This window comes from Schistocerca cancellata, chromosome 2 (genome assembly GCF_023864275.1).
Source record: "Schistocerca cancellata isolate TAMUIC-IGC-003103 chromosome 2, iqSchCanc2.1, whole genome shotgun sequence".
Lineage (NCBI taxonomy): Eukaryota > Metazoa > Arthropoda > Insecta > Orthoptera > Acrididae > Schistocerca > Schistocerca cancellata.
The window spans coordinates 897,237,756-897,260,969 of record NC_064627.1 but is presented as its reverse complement, the minus strand read 5'-3'; positions in this window follow the sequence as shown (position 1 = coordinate 897,260,969).

The following is a 23,214-nucleotide window of genomic DNA, read 5'->3' as shown; positions in this document are numbered from 1 at the left end:
CGAAATGGCTGTACGTGTTGTCAATAAGGAATTACGAAGTATGAGTTGTTACTATTTACGGAACTAGATAATGATCACTTTATTAATAACGCTAGTATAAGCCCACTTTCTTTGGCTATAATGTCTACTGACTGGAATTGAATTGTGCCAGTGCTATAGGGCTTCTAGAAGTTACTGTTACTTGTGACAAGACCGTGAGCCGATTTGCATACAGCGCCTTGAAGCCCCATCGCCCGACCCCACTTTCATCTAGCGGGACGCCAGGGAAAGTGTTTCCAACAGAACCAGCCTCGTTGTCTTCGAATATCGATAGTGGACTGGTTCATTCATTATACAGTTATCAGATTCATTTTTCCCTTGATTGAAAGATACCAGATTTTATATTCAAATTAGGACGCAGGTGGCTTCAGAGTTCATAACTTTCCTCTAGCAATGTTGTTTTGATTAATTTGGTGTAGGGTTAGCATGTGGTTATAAGTTGGCAAATTAGCAGCGTCTTCTCGATCATACGCCGCGTGAGCTGACCCGTTGACCAGAAGGTGCAGCACCTCTGGGGACCTACTTTCTCAGGTTCTAAGAGATTCATCGAAACAATGGGCAGCTCCACTGCCCACCACCCACCTCCGACCGGTGCCGGGAGTAAGTTCAAATGGTTCAAATGGCTCTAAGCACTATGAAACTTAACATCTGAGGTCATCAGTCCCGTAGAATTGTTGTTGTTGTTGTGGTCTTCAGTCCTGAGACTGGTTTGATGCAGCTCTCCATGATACCCTATCCTGTGCAAGTTTCCTCATCTCCCAGTACCTACTGCAACCTACATCCTTCTGAATCTGCTTAATGTATTCATCTCTTGGTCTCCCTCTACAATTTTTACCCTCCACGCTGCCCTCCAATGCTAAATTTGTGATCCCTTGATGCCTCAGAACATGTCCTACCAACCGATCCCTTCTTCTCGTCAAGTTGTGCCACAAATTTCTCTTCTCTCCAATTCTATTCAATACCTCCTCATTAGTTATGTGATCTACCCATACAATCTTCAGCATTCTTCTGTAGCACCACATTTCGGAAGCTTCTATTCTCTTCTTGTCCAAACTATTTATCGTCCATGTTTCACTTCCATACATGGCTACACACGACACAAACACTTTGAGAAACGACTTCATGACACTTAAGTCTATACTCGATGTTAACAAATTTCTCTTCTTCAGAAACGCTTTCCTTGCCATTGCCAGTCTACATTTTATATCCTCTCTACTTCGACCATCATCAGTTATTTTGCTCCCCAAATACCTAAACTCCTTTACTACCTTAACTTAGAACTATTTAAACCTAACTCACCTAAGGACATCACACACATCCATGCCCGAGGCAGGATTCGAACCTGCGACCGTAGCAGCAGCGCGGTTCCGGACTGAAGCGCCTAGAACCGTTTTGGCCACAGCGGCCGGCCCAGGAGTAAGTGGTTGGTCAGCGGTCAGCTAAGCTTTGTGTTCAGGGCTCCACTTTGGCGAGGCCGGGAGATTCCTTTCGCAGAAATTTGGTAAGCGTCTGTCACACGATCTGCACAAAATAGTATGGGATAAAGGAACAGCTCGAACTGCACGGGACTTGAGCATTTCTTTATGCTCTGTCTTATTCAGCCGAATTGCCCCCCGTAATACTTGATGGTTATAGGACTGACTCTAGTCGTAAAGGAACAGACTGCTGGTGGACAACCCCGTAAATAACACTAATAGTCTCGCTGGAGTGTAAGCCTTGTGGAACGCTTGGCCCGGTTTTTTTTTTTTTTTTTTTTGAAAAGATAAAAGGGTCAGCGCTTCTTTCTGAGGCGAGGGGACGGAAGTTTTTTTGACCCGTTTTTTGATTTATGGAGCGGAAAAAAACTATGACTGGCTGGTGCCTAAAAAAGGAGTCGCAGTGGGAGTAAAGGCACCTTTCTCCAAGGAAACGAGGCCTGGGTTTGCTAACATTTGTCTGACCCGTAATCTGCATCCAGAGGGGGAGACGAGGACTAAATTGTTAATACCTTGTTTAATTTGCAAAATTTAGGGATTGGTTAGCGGCTAAAAATCTTCATCAAGTTACCTCCCACTATGGAAGTGAAATTCGCTCAACGACTATGACATGACTTTAAAAATGACAGAGAGCAACAAACAGTCATGTTTTTCGTTCTAGCTTTATTAAAATACACCCATATTTCGGCTAAATAAACTTTCCAGCAATGTTTGTTTCGCAGCATCACACTGGAATCTCGTCTTACAAACCAGTGGGTTATAGAGAGACAATTTTCGGTGGCTTCTGCGAGAAGCTCTCTAAGTGCATGATTCTTCAGGTCGATTCCTTTTCTTATTCTATGTTAGTATGCTTAGACTACTACCTCCCACTGCAAATATCATTTATTCGCTGACGATCTTCAGTTATACCTAAGTGCATGCCCAACAGATCTACCAACCAGAACGTAAATGCTGATTTACTAGCTTTATCAGAACGGACGAGGGATATACACACATCAAAAACGTTTAGCATCACCCAAGTTCCCAGAAATCCTGAAGACAGACGTTGACTGTGGATGTTGTATCACAAACACAGGCCCTTTTAACTGTTCAGAGATGTCACTAAACCCGCCGCAAGATATAAGCATTCATGCATGAGCACCGCCTATTAGACGAAGGGGGTCCGACAGCCGATCAGTTCCAGTCATTCCACAAGGAAGGAGGTACACGGCTCATGTTGTCTGTAGTTCAACCGTGCCTAGACGGTCTATACCGCGGTTCGATAGCGTCAGTGTTGTTACTTAGTGCCAGGAAGGGCTCTCAACAAGCGAAGTGTCCACGCGTCTTAGAGTGAAACAAAGCGATGTTGTTGGGTCACGAAGGAGATACAGAGAGACAGGAAACGGTCGATGACTTGCTTCGCTCAGGCCACCCAAGGGCTTCTTCTGCAGTGGTTGACCGCTATCTACGGATTATGGCTCGGAAGAACCCTGACAGCAATGCCACCATGTTGAATAATGCTTTGTATTACGACTCAAACTGTTCGCAATAGGCTGCATGATGCGCAACTTCACCCCCGACGACCGTGGCGAGGTCCATCTTTGCAACCACGACACCATGCAGAGCAATGCAGATGGGCCCAACAACATGACGAATGGACCGCTCAGGATTGACATCACGTTCTCTTCACCCATGAGTGTCACATATGCCTTCAACCAGACAATCGTCGGAGACGTGTTTGGATGCAACCCGGTCAGGGACAACGCCTTAGACACACTGTCCAGTGAGTGCAGCAAGGTGGAGGTTCCCTGATGTTTGGGAGGATGGCATTATTTGGGGCCGACGTATGCCACTGGTGGTCATGGAATGAGCCGTAATGGCTATAATATATGTGAATGCCATCCTCCGACCGATAGTGCAAACATATCGGTAGCATACTGGCGAGGCATTCGTCTTCATGGACGACAATTCGCGCCCCCATCGTTCATATTTGTGAATGACATCCTTAAGGATAACGACATCGCTCGACTAGAGAGGACATCATTTTCTCCAGACATGAACCCTTTTGAACATACCTGGGAAAGATTGAAAAGAGCTGTTTACGGACGGTGTGACCCACCAACAACTTGTAATATTCCTCCTTTTGACTTGTGTGTGCTATTTACTGTCCTGATATGTGGAACCAGACGCAATACCTGGGTGTATTTTGTATTCTCTGAATTGGTTTACAAAACATACTGTCATGCAAAGTCAACTGTAATATTCTTATACTATACTGTTAATAATAAGCAATGTAACAATCAGAAAAACATTTACCTATCCGGAAAGCAAAGCCCACAAAAACAAATGTAATAACCGTGTGTGTTATCCTAAGGAAAAAGCATCAGACTTTAACTCGTTTCTTCAAATAAGTCATTAGTTCAGAGCTATGGCAAATAACAGTAGTTAGACTACTATTCTGCACTGATATGTGGTTAGTGGTACACTATTATTCGCCATTCTAATTAGGCACACGTAAAGGAAGTAGGACAGCAGAAAAGATTGCAACTCCCTACTTACCTAACAGACTTCACTTTAGATTTAGATAAAAGATGATTCAGCAATACAAGAAAAGTTTAGCAACTCGAAACAAAACTACAGCACCCAATTGCTTAAGCAAACAGACTGATTTCATGAAAGCAAAAGTAAATTTGGACAGGGGGTTTTCTACATCAACATATTTGGTACTCAACATTTCATTGATTCACTATAAACTGTTTAACGTTACTATTTATCACCATTAATCATCAACTTAGTATTTCCTTTCATCAATACGTAATGTGAAATCAGCAAACAATTTATCTAATGTGGTCTCTGAATCTGGCATAACCTTACGTAATCATTTTAACACAGAAAATAATAGCAATGTTGTAACTCTTCAGGCTTTCCCGGCGATCTAATGACATCTTGGGTTGTCGGGTGTTCTGCCAGATATCAGCGTCGTACTTGCACGATATATCGGTCACGTAGCTGGTGACCTTCATCAGGTGCGACCTGAGACTGCTCCTCGAGTGGACCTGGTCCAGTATTTATGCCTATGGCCTCCCCCTCCACCAATACTGGACCAGATCCACTCGAGGAGCAGACTCAGGTCGCATCTGATGAATGTCACGAGCTACGTGACCGAAATATCGTGCAAGTACGACGCTGATATCGGGCAGAACACCCGACAACCCAAGATGTCAATAGCAATGTTAATTATAAAATTCTTAGTTATTCTTTCCATCAATTATTTCACTGATTAATCATTGATTTGCCAACAATATATTAAAGATTTCACAGTGTTGGCTGAATACAGGTCACTCGGTTCTTTCACGTGCCAGGTTAGGATCCTGCTTGGTTTATGAGCGGGATAAATTACCAGGTGGACACAATTGTTAATTTTGATGATGGTTATTATTCTTAAAGCACATTGCAACGTCCTGGCACACACTAATATACATAGCTAAAATTTCGTACCCTGTAAGCTGTGATTAGCGACGGTGGCTTTGGTGGCAACAACTACATTAATATCAGAACGGCCAAGAGCAGTTGTCCATGTCGGATTTATTTCCTCTTCATAGCGATGATCCATCTTATAATCAGTAGCCCGTTTTTCTCCCCATACCAGGCCGTGATAAACTGCAGTTTCCAACCGAGGCAAGATGCAACAATATGACGCACTCCACACTGTGCTGGCGCTGTACGTGCTGCCTCTAAGATCCCTGGCCACCGACTGACTTTGTTCGCGCCCGCCAAAGCGCGTCAAACGTTTCTGCCCCCACCTTTTCCTATGCTTACACAGCTTTCCATTCCTGACGGAACTACTCCATCTTTAATACTACACATATCTCATACAGCCCTAAGTGAGTGCCAGTAACTACTACATACATAATTACATTATAGCACCTTTTTACATTTAATAATTATAACAAATAGATATCTTTACAATATTTAAAAGTAAATATTACACCCTTTTTCTTCATATGTATATTCACATTAATCTTATCAAAGAGTTTCAGTATCGATTTCGCTTCAAACAAGATGTCTCTACTTCTGCTTTAACAGTTTCAATAAAACATTTACAAAAAATTTTTAAAATATATGATCGATAATGTCACACACTCTGAGGGATCTACGCCGAATCGCCGTTGAGGAGTGGCACAATCTGGACCAACAGTACCTTGACGAACTTCTAGATAGTATGCCACGACGAATACAGGCACGCATCAATGCAAGAGGACGTACTACTGGGTATCTGAGGTACCGGTGCGTACAGAAATCTGGACCACCACTTCTGAAGGTCTCGCTGTATGCTTGTATTCCTGTTCTCCAAGAACACAGCTCACATCGGCTGGAAGTAGCGACGAACGCTTGTGTGCGATACATTTGTGATGTACGCTATTTCCTCTGTATCACCCCAGCCTACGAACAGTTATGATGGCTACGTGTCTTAAGTGTAGTGATTATCGTACCAAGTGTTTGCTACATCGTCTACTCAATCATTCCTTTCTACTTACCTTCAACCCTTACACTACGGACTTCACGCTTAGAATTGGACACACCAGCATGGAATAGTCCCACTTGCTACAACTCTGCTCCGTAAATAATTTTTTTTGTGTGTTCTAGTAGTTATGTTGATGAGATGAGTAGACTTACTTCAAATTGCTTAATTCTTATTCATGTAATATTTTACAATGCATTACCATTCACATGATAGTTGTCAGATTATTGATGATAGCAGTATACTTATTTTCTTTGGAATCACTCTATTTAAGGAAACATTAGCACTTTCAAAGTAATGTAAACCACGTGCACCTAAAAATTATAACACGCTAAAAAAATTGTTTGTTTCATCATTGACATAGGTTAACTGAAAGCCCTCAATCTCCTGTTTCAGTCAAACGTTTTACTTCAAACGTTTTACTTTTAATAATAACTTAATATTTCAAACGTTATTCCTATTCATAAATTTCATTTTCTAGAATTTCCCTGTCTCAAATTGTGTAACGATCCACCTATCTCGACCGTTAATTCGCCTGTTTTACTTCCTCTAATAAGTAATGTCGCTGAGCGATCAGATTAGAGGTGAACGACAGGGTGACACACACAAAAAATTCCTCAAATACAACATCTTTTTCCTCCGTACTGGATTTAGTAGACAAAGGGTTTACTGCAATGAATAAAGCGCATATTGAAGTTTTTATTGGTATTGTTATTGAAAAATATTAATATCTTCACTGTGTTATTGTGATTTTCCCAAGGCAGCTCTGAAAGGAGGTCGATCGACGGTTGTAGCCGTAACTAGGCTGTGGTTATCTGAAACATTAAATTACTATATCACCTTGATCTTTACAGATGTAATTTGAGTTTATCGTAGGGATGTGAAAAAATGGCGGAATTATGGGTATCTGAAAAAAATGTCAATATTTGGAACCCTATTTCTTGACCAAAATAAATACTGAATATCAACATTAAAAAAACGGCTACGTTGAATTGCAGAGAAAACAATTAGCTTCACATAAGACCAGAAGTCATAAAAATCTGATGAAAATTGTAGCATGAGCGATGACGACCATTTCGAAAAACACGGTTTCGAGAAGAACGCGTTTAAAGTTTGTTGAGTATTTATCATATAAAAAGGGGACAAAGTTTGAAACTTACGGAATATCATCGATGTCAGGTCCGTAATAACTATCGCCCTGGCTAATGGGTGGCCGCTTTCTGCTGCTTTCAACTGATAAGCCTTCATTTTCGTCCTCAAAGCCCTCTTCGTTGCTGAGTGCACCGCCGCTGGCGTCTCTACCTTCAAAGAATCGGCCCATTTCATCACCGATTTTATGTTGAAGGGCATTTGATACGTGAGTTGATGCAGTTTCTTCTATATTGAATAGACATACGACCAAATCTGAATCAATGTTGAGGCCGGCCGCTGTGGACGAGCGGTTCTAGGCGCTTCAGTCCGGAACCGCGCTGCTGCTACGGTCGCAGATTCGAATCCTGCCTCGGGCATGGATGTGTGTGATGTCCTTAGGTTAGTTAGGTTTAAGTAGTTCTAAGTCTAGGGGACTGATGACCTCAGATGTTAAGTCACATAGTGCTTAGAGTAATTATAACCATTTTTGAAACAATGCTGACAGTTTCGCTTCGGCTGTATGATATTTTAGGAGCGTATCTCCAAATGAAACAATTGAAACTTTCATTCATCTTTTGAGTGAAACCGCCCGAACAACGCTCCAGCAAATCAGATTTACTCAAATTGGTATAAGCGATGGCATCGATAACGACTCGTGGCAAACATTTCTCTAGTCCTAGTCGTGCCGTGCACACACGGCTTCAAACGTTACTTTTTGGAGTTAGAGCATATTTTGGGGGATAATTCTTCAATGTACATACATTCGAATTCAGTAATAAAAGAAATTTCGAGTCTTTTCGAGCGTCACCCTGTCGTTCCCCCTTAAGTCACAAGTGGGGGAAAACATCGTAAGTTCATCTGTTCTGCAAGTAACAGGCCATAGCAACGTGCACAGTGACTGCAGGACGACAATGGACCGGTCGCCAAGGAGCATCAGAGCACCATTGATGCTACTGAAAAAATGTTAAAAAACAGGGCAGATCATATAATGATTGATTCTTAATTTGAAATGAAACATTTGAATTTTTGAAAAATTAAAAAAAAATATTATAAAATTATTATATTTATTTATATATTTTTAATCGCTACAGGCCAGCTAAGGGCCACATGAAGATAACTGTTCACCTTTCTTTCTTCCTCTTGCTCAAGCACCTATAAGTTCTCAGAATGAGCTGATTTCCTCTCGTCTATTTCATACCAGTTTTTTTTTTAGCTTCCTGAAAATCTTTGAATTTTTTGACTTATGAATATGTCTCTACTGAGTGTTTAGTAAGGTCTCCCGCATTCTTCTATTTTTGTCTTCCCTTCCCATCTATTTTCTTTGTCTTTTTTCCTGTTTTGGAAGAGCATGCGTATCTTCCCTATTAACCTGTCTTCCTTCATTCTCTCTAGATGTCTACAGAGTGTAACATGTTTTTTTTCCTGATCTTGTCTTTTTTCAGGGTATAATGAGTATATGTTCATATTTGATTCCAAAACCCAAATGCCTTCTTTCTTCTTGATTGAAACTAATATTTTCGTAGGATTCTCATTCTATCTTTTCCAAATCTTCTAATGCTCTTTTGCATCCGTATAAAAGTGGTACTTCCCACCCATAGAGTACCTCTGGTATCACAACAGTATTATAATCCCTTAATTTAATATTTTTAAAAAATAAGTCCATTGATAACATTAAAATTAAAGCCAAATCATATGGCTCACAAACTGTTCTTGTTGGATCCTCTGTAATTGTTGGTGGTATTCTGAATTTTGGCCTTATTGATGTCGAATTGGACCAGCATGGTAATGGTTCATTTTGTATCGCATTAACACGCTCTGTATACTAAGGGAACTGTTGGTTTAGAGAGTATTAATACCTGTGATGTTATTGCTTATCGTACTTTTCATGTTGGACAGGTTTATAATTAGGATATTGGCAGACAATTTTCATTTGTTTTCAGTCTCGATATTAACTGTTCCTTTTTCGCTTTTTACATTTGTATTTTCACCTAAATATTTACAGTTGCCTGCGTTCTTGATACTGCTAAACATGATTTATGAAATTCTTCGTGGTTTACTTCCACTGGACATGTATTTTGTCTTTTCAAATGATTGTGTAGACCGATCTTTTGAGTTACTTGCTTCAGAAAGTCTAGTCTTTCCTTTACATTCTTTAAAGTTATTGAAGTGTCGTCTGCAAACGCCATACGATTTCTGCTTTCCATTCGCTTAGCATTTTTTCCAGCACACAATTGAATAATAATCGTAAGACGCTGTCTCCTTGTCTGATTCCTGATAGGCGAAAAAATTATCTTTTAGGCACTATGTTTGTAAGGGTTTCATTAGTTATTTCCAGAGTTTTTCTATCTACTGCCAATTCCTTATAAAGCTACTGAGAAGGAGTCTCTATCTATTGAACACCTTCTTGAAATCAACAAATATTAGTAGTATCTTTTTGGTTGATGTTAACATATACGAAATTATTTGTTTAAGTTTTTGAAAGTGCTCTGGACAGTATCTGTTACTCCTAAATATAGGTTGATGCTACCCAATCTGCTTATCTAATTGAGGATATAATCTGTCCAGAAGAGTTTTCGATAAGATTCTTTATTTTAAGAGTAACAATGAAATTATTGATATCTATTTTGCACTCTTTTTTGTGAATTAATGCATCCCACTAGTTTTTTAAATATTTAGTCTCCCAGACCTTTCTTTTATAATTGTGGAACCTTGATTTTTCACTAACTTTCAGAATTTTAGCTGTGAGGTCATCTTCATCTGGGTCCTTGTTTGATGTAACTTTTAATAATATCGATATTTAGTCGGTTTGAAGTTTCATTTGAAATATTATCATGTAATTCCCGTTGTTTAGTCAGTTTTTCACAGTTCAATAGCTTTTCGAAGAATGCTACCAGTAACCTACAGTTTTCTTCAGTAGTAACTAGAAGTTTTCCATTTTCCTCAAGCACAGCGACTGCGAAATATACCCAGATGTACAGTTCTTGAATGTTTTGTAATAGTCTCTTGTATAATATTTCTTAACGTGTTCTTCTATATTTTTAATCTGCTGATCTTAAAACAGCCTCTTTTCTATCATAATAATTATGTATGCTCGCTGCTTCTCAAACTGACAGATCTTCCAATTACTGCTTCTTTTCCTGTTATACCATTTGTTCCAAACTCACTTTTTTGTCACCTGGACTTTCTTCGCTTCTTTCTCTGAAGCCGGAATGTACAATCCCTACCAGTAAACAAACATCACTTTCAACACGAAATTACGTCTTTTTAAATGGCTTGGATTTGTTTTCTTTTTTCCTACCGAAATGAAAACTAGAGAGGCAGTTAGAGGTGGTGAACTTAGTTTCATTCCCCTAAACCTTATGTCTTCTGCCGTAGTGCTGAATGCCGTAATGTGGGTTGCCTGCCTTATCCTGCAGCGTGCTTTAGATAATTCTTCGACTGCGCAGTATGGTAGGAACTGTGACGTCGTTGGCATTGTTTAAAATATGCGTATTTCAGAAGTTAACAACAGTGAAAATAAGTTTGTGGACACTAATTGTACTTCTAGGTTTCATTCCCGTAGAAAAAACATACATGTTCCATTTAAAAAACCGTGACTATGTGTTGAAAGTGGTGATTCTTTTCAATTAGCAATTGTGCATTTCTGCCCTTATGTTAGACCCTGACATAGGTAAGCCTCTGGGCAGTTGAACGTTTCACATTTTGTTTCATTTCGGAAATATATTTGGTGGCAGAGTTATGTGGGACACCCTGTACAGTCAACAGCAATCAGGATAACATCATTATGTGTTTTATTTCCGTATATCTCACTTTTTCTGCCTTTTGTGGCAATGTTTTGTTATCTACATGTTACCAGCATTGTGTGAAATCGTGGTATTCTAAATAATGCATCTTTTATGTGTGGAATGCATGATGGTTTTAGACAAACTATTAAACATAAGTTTTTTGTGAAAATGTTGGATAGCATTCTATACACATCCTAGACATTTACGGAATGACATGCACCATTTACGCAAAGTGCTAAAAGAGTCCAATATGAGAAGACTTTATTAATTAATAAGCTTTTGATACCGAAAGAATAAAACTACGAAATAAAGCACAGTATGTTCTTACCGGAAAACAATGAAAGCAGAACTGAGATTGAAGTACTTGTTACTGTAAGCACTCATTTTCCTTCTTTACAAACAAAAAAAAAACACTTTACATTTTGGCAGTTTGATCTTCTATATGTACATTTCACGACTTAAAGAAGAATGCAAACACAATATTTTTTCCGGTAAAACGCAAAGCAGAACCAGCATGATCTACTGTTGTGGCACGGAAGGCTAGAATGACATTTTGCATTGCACTTATTATCTTTTGCGCTTAAAAGCACCTCGTCTTATGGCATTTGGTGTCACACATACACCTCACGAATCTTTGGCCGCTCCCTGTGGACTGAGAAGTAGCTGCAGATCGGAGAGGAATCTCGTAGTTAGGAACGTCTTCAGTTCTCATTAGGTTCTTTTGACATAGGTGAATTCTAATCTTGCGTAGAGCAGCTTCAGGATTCCCTCTGCAGTTCCAAGTCCGTAAAAACCATTTTCCGTTACGTGCATAAGAACTGCCAACAGACTGCGTGAGTGACCCTGACCTAAGTGGACGTCGTGTATCGGAACTTGCATAGTGGCACATAAAGGCACAGGATGAATTTTTGTTTGTCAGAATCGCTTTGCAACTTTTTGTCCTGAATCTCAAGGTTCACTTTCGATTACGTTTTACTTTGGATAGCTTTCTCAATACTGAAGCAAACACTGCTTCAAATTCTAACCTTATAACCTTCTACTTCGTCGCCGACAGCGTCTATAGGAGAATGTTCACAGATGACAAAAACGTCTCGGCCACACTTTTGATATGTATGAGCACCGTTGATTTCTTTTAAGCAGACGTAACAGACGCCAGAAAAAGAAGGATTTTCGGTAACCACAGAAATGGAAGACTCTTCGATAACCATAGCTTCACCACTGTTTTGGTTTCCTTCATCATGCATTGTCTTATCATCTGTGTCTTCTGCAGGGAGCTGTGCTTCGTATATTGATTCATGTCGTCTTTATTTCTACTGTTGTCTTGTTTGTGCGCTCTCCATTATTTTTTCTGGCTGTTCCTCGGTCTATACGTCTTGCAAAACGTCGTCAGGTGGGAATGACGTCGAGAGACCTCTGCAGACCAATAGTCTCTGCAGCCGAACAGAGCTTCGTATAGTGACCTTTTAATCTCAGAACGGAAAGTTCTGTTTTTCATAAGTTGGACGGACCGCAGTCCTTCACTCCAGCAGCCATTGTTTTTCATCTTGCAGCGAAGCACACAGTATATTTTCAGTGTCCTGATTTGCTCTTTCGACGCATCTCCGATTCTGTGAATGGCGCGTCTTACGATCTTCAATGTGGGTCAATATTCCTTTAAGCTGCTTACCACATTGTTTACAATTTTTCTGCCGTGATGGAACTGTTGAATCGTTGGAGCACCAAGCAACGTAAATATGTCGATGAGGTTGTAGGCTGCTTCTTCCGCTCTCTTTGATTTAAGAGCCCTGAGAAATACTAACTTCGTGAGATGATCTTGGTAGACCATTACAAACTTGTACTCTCTATCAGGAAGGGACTGAAAATCGATGAGATCGTCCTGACAACGGGAAATGAATTCCGTAAAAAATCGTTGGCTTAACCACAACACCATCTTTAACAACTTTTTGCTTCTTCTGGAAAGGCTAATGTACAGCTCAGTATCATAAAGGGTACTGTTCTTATGTAATTTCAACATTCTGTCCCGCCCTGCATGATCAATAGCCAAATGGGCGTTAAGGAGTATGTCAAATAACTCAAGAGTCCTCGACGTACCTTCTTTAACAGGATAGATCAACCTAGTCTTATTCTCAGCCACCGTTACGTCATGGTGTTTCAGCAACCAATAGTCCAGTGGTTCCTTCTTCATTGTCACCTTATCCCTTTTCACATCGTTGCTTGACTTTTGATAACTGGTTTCGGTTATGAAAACATAGTTTTTAGCAGCAGTGGGTCAGCAAGGCGTGATTCCCGTCTTGGAGTTACACTCCCTTGCGACATGGTGATACAAGAACAACAGGAAAGGATGACGGGAGAGTGTCTGTGGAACTTCAGTCGGACTCTATACACTGGAGAACTACTGCGGTGATATCCGTGGAGTGATAGTTGAACGTTGTACAACAATACGCCGTCTTCGCAACTATTGAACAAAGACACAAACGCCACCGCAAATAGTAGTGGTGGGAAAAAATGGTAGGATTAGGCGCATTATGTACTTTTCCAGCAGACAATCCGGCAAAGTATACAATGCTTAGGCAATATATAAAATATCGAGGTGTTGACGATTTGGCGTTCGGTTTCAGGCCTCCTGTTCATTGCCTAGGCTTTCTATAGAATGCTGGATTTCATACAATGCTGGTAACATACTTAGTACACTTGTCTTTATAAAGGGTGTTTCGAAGCCTTTTCAACAGATGTATAGTGGTGCTAGGTATGTTCACGGGGGACAACTTCTGTCACTTCCCAGCGACACTAGATGTCTTTTAGCATTCGCGAGCACTGGGACGAGACTACACCAGCCTAGTAGGTTCCACTAACCTGGTGTACAGCATTCTATGTACTCCAGGAAATTTCTAGAAGAAAGCCAAAAGAATGAGTGTCTCTAAGACGAGGAACAAATTCTAATATCGAATCAGGTACTTCAGTTTTTCTCAGCCTAGTGCCTTTCACATGGAGCAGACGGCCGGATATTAGGCAACACGCATTGCACACAAATGCCGCAGAGTGCCTAAGTCCTGCCACTTTTCAGCGGCGGGAAGCGTCAGCGAATATTTTGCCTCTAACAAAAGTTGTTCCCTATGATGTGATGTGTCGCCCTAGACGCTTGTTGCAAACACGCAAAGACTGTGAAACACACTACTTAGGTGTCACATACATAATGTCACGCAGTCGACAACCAGTCATCAAAGACTGCACCTCTTACATTTGGTGTTTTGTTTTCATCAAGTAACGTTCAATCAGTAGTTGCCCGCAACCCATTAAGCATACATCCATGTTAGTCTTCTCTGCTAGGAAATTTCTTAGACCACTGATAATCCACGTACGAGGGCAGTTCAATAAGTAATGCAACACATTTTTTTTCTGAAACAGGGGTTGTTTTATTCAGCATTGAAATACACCAGGTTATTCCCCAATCTTTTAGCTACACAACACTATTTTTCAACGTAATCTCCATTCAATGCTACGGCCTTACGCGCACCTTGAAATGAGGGCCTGTATGCCTGCACGGTACCATTCCACTGGTCGATGTCGGAGCCAACGTCGTACTGCATCAATAACTTCTTCATCATCCGCGTAGTACGTCCCACGGATTGCGTCCTTCATTGGGCCAAACATATGGAAATCCGACGGTGCGAGATCGGGGCTGTAGGGTGCATGAGGAAGAACAGTCCACTGAAGTTTTGTGAGCTCCTCTCGGGTGCGAAGACTTGTGTGAGGTCTTGCGTTGTCATGAAGAAGGAGAAGTTCGTTCTGATTTTTGTGCCTACGAACACGCTGAAGTCGTTTCTTCAATTTCTGAAGAGTAGCACAATACACTTCAGAGTTGATCGTTTGACCATGGGGAAGGACATCGAACAGAATAACCCCTTCAGCGTCCCAGAAGACTGTAACCATGACTTTATCGGCTGAGGGTATGGCTTTAAACTTTTTCTTGGTAGGGGAGTGGGTGTGGCGCCACTCCATTGATTGCCGTTTTGTTTCAGGTTCGAAGTGATGAATCCATGTTTCATCGCCTGTAACAATCTTTGACAAGAAATTGTCACCCTCAGCCACATGACGAGCAAGCAATTCCGCACAGATGGTTCTCCTTTGCTCTTTATGGTGTTCGGTTAGACAACGAGGGACCCAACGGGAACAAACCTTTGAATATCCCAACTGGTGAACAATTGTGACAGCACTACCAACAGAGATGTCAAGATGAGCACTGAGTTGTTTGATGGTGATCCGTCGATCATCTCGAACGAGTGTGTTCGCACGCTCCGCCATTGCAGGAGTCACAGCTGTGCACGGCCGGCCCGCACGCGGGAGATCAGACAGTCTTGCTTGACCTTGCGGCGATGATGACACACGCTTTGCCCAACGACTCACCGTGCTTTTATCCACTGCCAGATCACCGTAGACATTCTGTAAGCGCCTATGAATATCTGAGATGGCCTTGTTTTCCGCCAAAAGAAACTCGATCACTGCCCGTTGTTTGCAACGCACATCAGTTACAGACGCCATTTTAACAGCTCCGTACAGCGCTGCCACCTGTCGGAAGTCAATGAAACTATACGGGACGAAGCGGGAATGTTTGAAAATATTCCTCAAGAAATTTCAGGTTTTTTCAACCAAAATTGGCCGAGAAAAAAAATGTGTTGCATTACTTATTGAACTGCCCTCGTAGGTTACCAATCTGTGTTACGAAACTGAGGTTAACACTGGGTCGTTATAGTGAACTGCAGCTACTCGCAGAGGTAAAGTGCGGGCTTTAATTATCGTATGGCAGCTAAGCACCGAAAAAAAATTAGTTCAAATTTTGGCCACCATTTGCAAAACCGGCACTGCACAGCATCTCGTCAACATCTCTGGTCGTCTTTGTAACCGCTCAATGTCATTCAATACGATCACGACGACGCCCCTCGATCGACGTTAACACTCGTGGTGTCACTCGCCTTCATAAATGGCAGTGGACGTTTGAAAATTCGTGACGCTAGCTCAATGGTCGTCAATTGATTGAAATGTGATTCCCGGCTGACTCTTAATTCAATTGCTGCGACGGGGGTGAGGAGAAAGAACACATCCTGGTGGTACCAGCATTAGCGAATTTAGATGTTCGATTAATCTGAATGGTTTGGAATGTTCCAGTGATTCTATTCGAACTCTATGCTGATGTACCGACAAGGATCATTTTCGCAGATAAACATGCAAGTACGTAATGGATGTTCAGTTTCTCAATATCGTTCGTCGCACTCACACATTATACATCAGCTGTAAGAACAATTTCATGCATTTACATTTTTGGTGTCCCACAAAATTGGTTGGCTAAATATTATGACGATACGTTGCATCCAACTTCCGCAGATATTGTTAATCATGTAGTCAAGACTACGTAATGAAGCCAAAAGCGTGGATCAAATTGAAATGTAGTCTGTTTATTAACACTTTTCTTTTCACTAATTAAATATGAAATATGAATCGGGATTGGAGGTGATGATCCTATGCTTCTTTTTTAGTATTTTACGTCCCCCTTAATTAATATCTGGCAGTTAATAAGCGAACTATTTTTTATGCTGGCGCGTTGTTTGTATCAGTTACCCCCGCAACCGTCCAAGGATAAGATTCTATTAATGTTCAGCGTACACGCGTTTCACCATTTTATAAAATGCAGAATTATGTAAACTATAGCTTTCCGTTGCGCATAACTTTCGTTGGTTCCACAACCATAATAGTTTCCCAAGAGTATTTTTCCCAGCTAACACAAGAGTTCGAATTATGTTGTCGGATTCATTTTCACTCCACCCGACAATAAACGTTCTGATCACTTAGTCACACGTAATGTATTTTAAACGTGCTTGAAGAGTCTTTAAATAATCTCCTCAACGAATTTCGCAGTCGCGTACCACTTTTTCATCGACTAGCCCGATCGCGATAACTGAAGATAGAGAGCTGAATAATGTGTTACATGTTCTTTTACATGTATTAAAAAACAAACGCGCCCCTTTATCTTTCTATCCCGCATGGTCTTTGCTACTTTCCTTTTTTATTACTTTTCATTATATTGCTTCTTAGTAATACTGTGCAGTTATTAAAGCTTCGTATTACTTTCCCCTTTTTAATGCTTCCAAAATAAAGTCTATTTATCCCCCATTTTAATTAATATGATGCTAATTGACACGCCTGCCCGCAAAGTACCGTTATATCTTATCGAACAAATTGTGTAAGCAGTGGTTAGGAATAAAATCAGTATTACACCTTTCTCACTTGTTTGTCTTTTTTATCCTCAACTACTTCCTAACACATTAAATAAGGAAAAATTTCTGCACGTCTTTCTTAACATTCACAGTGACAGACTTGAACCGGTGGCCAAAATTGGAAATAATTTTTTTCCAGCGAAAATCGGTTCCGCATTAACGTATTAGTAATCTACCAAGTCTTGTTTCCATACGATAATTACAGCCAATACTGGACCTCTGTGAGTTGCTGCACTTTCATTGTAACCGCCTGATACATTACAATCAAGCTGATCATCGAAACTGAATTTGGTGTTAATAAATGTAAAGAGAATGAAAAGTAAATTCTTCATTGTTGTGTACATTTATTTCATAGCAGTTTATGACGGCGAATAATCATAAGACAAAGTAAAGAAGGGTGTCAGCGACACTTCTGAGGCATCAGTAAGGCCGGTAACGTTCCAAGTTGGTTTCATGATGCCTTCGGAGCCAAATATTGACAGTGATACGTGGAACAAGCGCAACGAAAGGCTTCCAGTCAGAAAACTCTGCCCTCCAGCTCGCCCTCCCCTCCTTCACGTGCAGTAAGCCACGGCGCAATTTTTTTCTGTCACTGGCCGCCGCGCAACTGCTCTGGCCACACGACACAGCCCCGAGTGATAGCCATCCTGTGACGTCACAGACACAGCGGTTGCTCCGGTCGGTCAAATCTGGGGGATTTTGGGTGCGGCTTAGCGCAAAAATTGCCCTTTCCCAGTTATTAGTGGATTTTTTGAGGGATTTAGCGAACAAATTGCAGCGATCGTTTGAAGGCTGCGTTTTTTGTTCCCCGGCCCACGTTCTATTTCATTGTGACTGCTACTTCCCTTTGACGCAGAATATTAGACAGCATTACGGGCCGCGGTTAAATTCCGTGTTTTCTCTACCTGCCCCGTCGCTTTGATCGTTCAGTTACTCCCTCGTTATTGGACGGTTCGTTTCGGCGGGGACGGCGGACGCACAAAGTGTCGGCGAAATTAGCGCTGCTGTTACTCTGTTTCTTTCTCAGTGTCGCAGCTTCAACTAATATACAATGGGAACCTACCAGTAGACAGCGATCAGATTGTGGAGTCAGAAATTTAATTACACGGAAAAGGCACCAGAGTGTTAAGAGTGCATGTCGAATAGAAGTTTCGCGCTGTTTGTAGCTTCATCTGATCTCGCAATTCGCTCACTGTGTCTGTCATTGCTTATAAACGTATGATGCCGGTATGCAAAAGCGTGAAATAGAAGTATTTACAGTTCCAGAACACGTGTTATAGACAGTTCGGTAGTCCAGTTGCAGGCTTCTCTCTTGTTCCTACAACATCCGAAACTTTTATGGACGATTTAGTTCATATTTTGTAAGTTAAATACTGGATCATGTATGTGGGTGATGTACTTATGGACAAGTACGACTAGGGAATTAGATTATATTCCAACAACAGTTGCACTCGTCACTTGATAAAATTTCGTTCGCAGTCTAGTTCAGAGCCTCTTACATAAATATCTTGGATATTAATATGGACATTACTTCAAAGAAATATTTAGCATTTAAAGTAAAACACCAGGCAGTGAGGCAGTAATCCCTGTAAACTGCCAACACCCACAAGGTCACAAGATGCTGCTTACCAAACCAAAGAGCATCGCCCTGTAACGAAACAAGTTGGTAGAACAATTTTTAGCAGTAGTATTGACCTCGCATGGTTGTGTGAGCCTAGGTCTACATCTACATATACATAAATATCTCTCAAGCCACCGCATGGTGGGTGGTGGAGGGTATCTGTACCACCGCTAGTCATTTCCTTTCGTACTGCAATCGGGGCGAGGGGAAAACGAATGTCTTATCTTCGTGGTCGTTACGTGAAGTTTACATTGGCGACAGTAGAGTCAGCAGCCTGTTCTCTAAATTTTCTCAATAGCATTCCGCCAAAAGATCGTCGTCTTCACTCCAGGGATTCCCATCTGAGTCCACGAAGCATCTCCGCAATACTCGCGCTGTGTTAGAACCTGCCGGTAACAAATCTAGCTGCGCGCCCCTGAATCTCTTCGATATCTTCATGGGGATCCGGGACACTCGAGCAGTACTCAAGACTTGGTCGCACTATGTGCTGTACACGGTCTCATGTACAGATGAACCATTCTTTCCTAAGTACATCCCAATAAATCGAAGTCGACCTTTCTCTTTCCTTACTATCAACACTTTGTGCTTGTTCCATTTCATTTCACATTTTGTGGTTTCCAGGAAGCAAAGGAAGATGACGAATTTCCCCGCCTACTCGTGTTCCCTGATGAGGCGACATTCCACCTAAATGGTAAAGTGAATCGTCACAAATCCGCTTATGGGACACAGAACGTCCCATTGTTACAGTAGACACTAAAAGAGATTCTCCACAGGTGAATGTTTTCTGTGCTGTGTCAAGCAGCAACGTTTAAGGACCCTACTTTTTTCCCGGGAAAACTGACCGGTATGACGTACCTCCACGCGTTACAAGACTAATTGTCTCCGAGACTGATAGCTAATAATCCACACTTCACATTCCAACAAGAGGGAGTTCTCCATCATTGGCGTAGAATAGGGCGTCGCTCTCTGGACATGGCACTTCCAAACAGTTGGGTTGGACGATATGCTCAGGATGATACGGCACTATTCAGGTGAACCCCAAGGTCTCCCGACTTTTCAGTTTGTGATTTTTGTCTTTGGGGATAAGCGTAAGACAATGTGTGCGTACCACCTTTTCCGACAGCATTGGCTGAACTCCAGTATCGCATTACTGCTGCACTGGGTGACATTGACAGGACATTCTCGAACGTGTATGGTCTGAACTTGAGTACCACATAGATGTGTGTCTTGCAACACGAGGAGAGCACGTAGAACATTTACAATGATGTGTAAGAAACTTGAAAATGTCTTTTTTATACAATGAATCAATCACTATTTTGTATGTAGCAGTTTGTGAAGTACATTCATCAAAACCCGGTGAATCATTTGTAATCACCGCGTATGTGAACTGCCAAAGTTTTTAATATCCTATACGTTTTCATAGTATTCACAATGCGTCGAAATGAATGGTCGGCTTTTGCAATTTTTAGCATCTATAGTTTACGGTAACGAAGGACTTTACAATAAATTTCCTGAAAATGTATCTAAAAAATTAAGAACACTTTTTTCCTTTCTTTTAAATTGAATCATCAGTCTTCTGGCTGTTTAGATGCAGTCAGCCACGAAATCCTCCCCTGCGCTAACCTCTTCATCTCAGAGCAGCATTTGCACCCTACGTCCTCAATTATATGTTCGATGTCTTCCAGTCTCTGCTTCCACTACAGTTTCTCCCCTCTACTACAATGGAGGTTATTCCCAGATGTTTTACCACATGTCGTAACAACTCTCCCTACTTCTTGTCAGTGTTACCCACATCTTTCTTTTTTCACCGATTCTTTATCTTGTCAGTCCACTTAATTTTCAACATCCTTCTGTACCACCACATTTTGATTCCCCTCTGTTCTGGTTTTTCCTTTGTCCGTGATTTACTACATTCAATGCTGTGCTCCAAACGAACTTTTTCTGAAATTACTTCCTCAGATTAAGGCCTATGTTTGATACTAGTAAACTTCTCTTGGTCGGGAATTCCCTCTTCCCCCGCGCTAGTCTGCTGCTGAAGTCCTCTTTGCTTCGTATGTGACCGGTATTTTGCTTCCAAGGGAGCTTCGTCTTATTCGTGATCACCAATTTTTACGTTAAATTTCTTGCTATTATCATTTCTGCTATATCTCCTTTATTTCCGGTGTATTCTCACTCCATATTCTGCACTCATTATACTGTTGATTCCATTCAACAGACCCTATAATTCTTCCTCATTTTCACTGAGGATAGGAATAAACTTCTCTTGGTCGGGAATTCCCTCTTCACCCGCGCTAGTCTGCTATTGAAGTCTCCTTGCTTCGTACGTCACCGGTATTTTGCTTCCAAGGCAGCTTCGTCTACTTCGTGATCACCAGTTTTCCTGTTAATTTTCTTGCTATTCTTATTTCAGCTAAATCTCCTTAATTTGTCTCTTTCCGGCTTATTCTCACACTGTATTCAGTACTCTGTTGATTCCGTTCAACAGATCCTGCATTTCTTCTTCATTTTCACTGCGGATAGCTATGTCAGGGAGGATAGCAACATCATCAGCGAATTTTACCATTGATATCCTTTCATCCTTAATTCTAATCCCAGTCTTGAACTTTTCTTTTATTTCCGTCATTGCTATTGTGATGTCTAGATTGAACGATAGGAGTGAAAGACAGCATTCCCTCTTTGTTCATGTACATGCTGAATGTTACTCGTCTTTGTCTATAGCTTACTCTCGTTTTTCTCAGAATATTGTCCATCTTGTAGCATTTTAGGTAGTCGAACGCTTTTTCTAGGTCAAATATCCAACGAATGTGTCTTCATATTTCTTCATTCTTGCTTCCATTATCAAGCGCAAAAGTGAGAACTGCCTCTCTGGTCCCTTCATCTTTCCTAAAGCCATACCGATCGTCGTCTAAGAGATCCCCAATTTTCTTCTCCATTCTTCTGTAGATTTTCCTTGGATGCATGAGCATTTAAGCCGATTGTGGGATAGTTCTCGCTCTTACCTGTGTTTGCTATGTTTTGAATTGTGTGGATGCTATTTTTTCGAAAGTCTAAAGGTATGTTGCCAGTCTCATATATTGTGCACACCAGCTTGACTAGTCATTTGGTTGCCACGTCCCCCAAAGATTTTACAAAATTCGATGGAACCTTGTCTCTCCCTTCTGCCTTATTAGATCTCTTGCCTTAAAAAGCCCTTTTAATCATTACTCTAATACTAGGTCCCTTACGACATCCATATAGACTCCGATTTCTTCTGCCATCGCTTCGTCAGGTAAGTCCTTCCTTTCATAGAGGCCTTAAACGTGCTCTTTCCGCTCTTTCCTCTGCTTTTAGCAGCGGAATTTCCGTTGCACTTTAGATAATACTACCTTTGCTTTTAATTTCACCATAGGTTATTCTGACATTTCTATATGGTGAGTCAAACCTCCTAACGATCATTTCTTTTTCGGTTTTTTTTTCTCCTCCTTCCTGCAGACATTTCGCCTGGCTGCCCGGCTCTTCCTATTTATTTCATTCCTATGGCATTTATATTGCTGTATCACTCAAAACATAGATACGTTTGTTACATTAGCCTCAAACAACGGGTAATAATTCAAGGGAAAAGCGTTTCACTTGTTATTATCTTAGCCGACTAATTCTATACGTTTCTGACTGCAGAGGGCTATGCAGTTTGACTGCTGTGAATCTCGTGTTTATAGCCGATGGCTAGACGTGGGCAATTGACAGTGCTTTAATTCATTATCCTGTTGTTAATTCTGATCTGTAAGCAACGGAGCCTTATCTACTTCCCTCGAAAGGTTCGTATCCCACTACAGCAGTTTATGACTAGGTTTGGGTTTTTATGTAACATTACTTTCAGCGGAGTGTATCAGTCAATAACACAAAAACTGTTCTAATTATATTTCACAATCCTAGAATTTCAGAAGTATTTATTTATATTAAAAGTAAATTTATCCATGTTATATGGATGTTATTTGAGGACTGCATGTGCCGTATAGATTTTTATGAAATAATATATACTGCAACAGTCGCTTCTTAGTAATATTTTATTATCACAACGCGTCGGCAACTTGCTGCCATCAAGTGCATTTACAGTCACTTTCCATTGTAAGTTATACTAAGTGATGTTAATTTCCTTCTCTGTGTGTCTCAGAGAGGTTATGCGCCGAAAAAGACGCCTCTTCAAGAAGGTAAACTACGATTAGTAATTTTGTTAGTGTATTTACTTACATTTTGTTGGTAATTTAGTTGTCTGGCACACATAGCATAGTAACAAGTACTTTCACAATCTTTCGTATATATCAATTCAAAGAGTCTTAAAAGCTAAGATAAACTAGTTTCTGTTGCTAAAACGGTAGTGTACGGCGAAGACGAAGCGTTTCTATCTAGATGCATT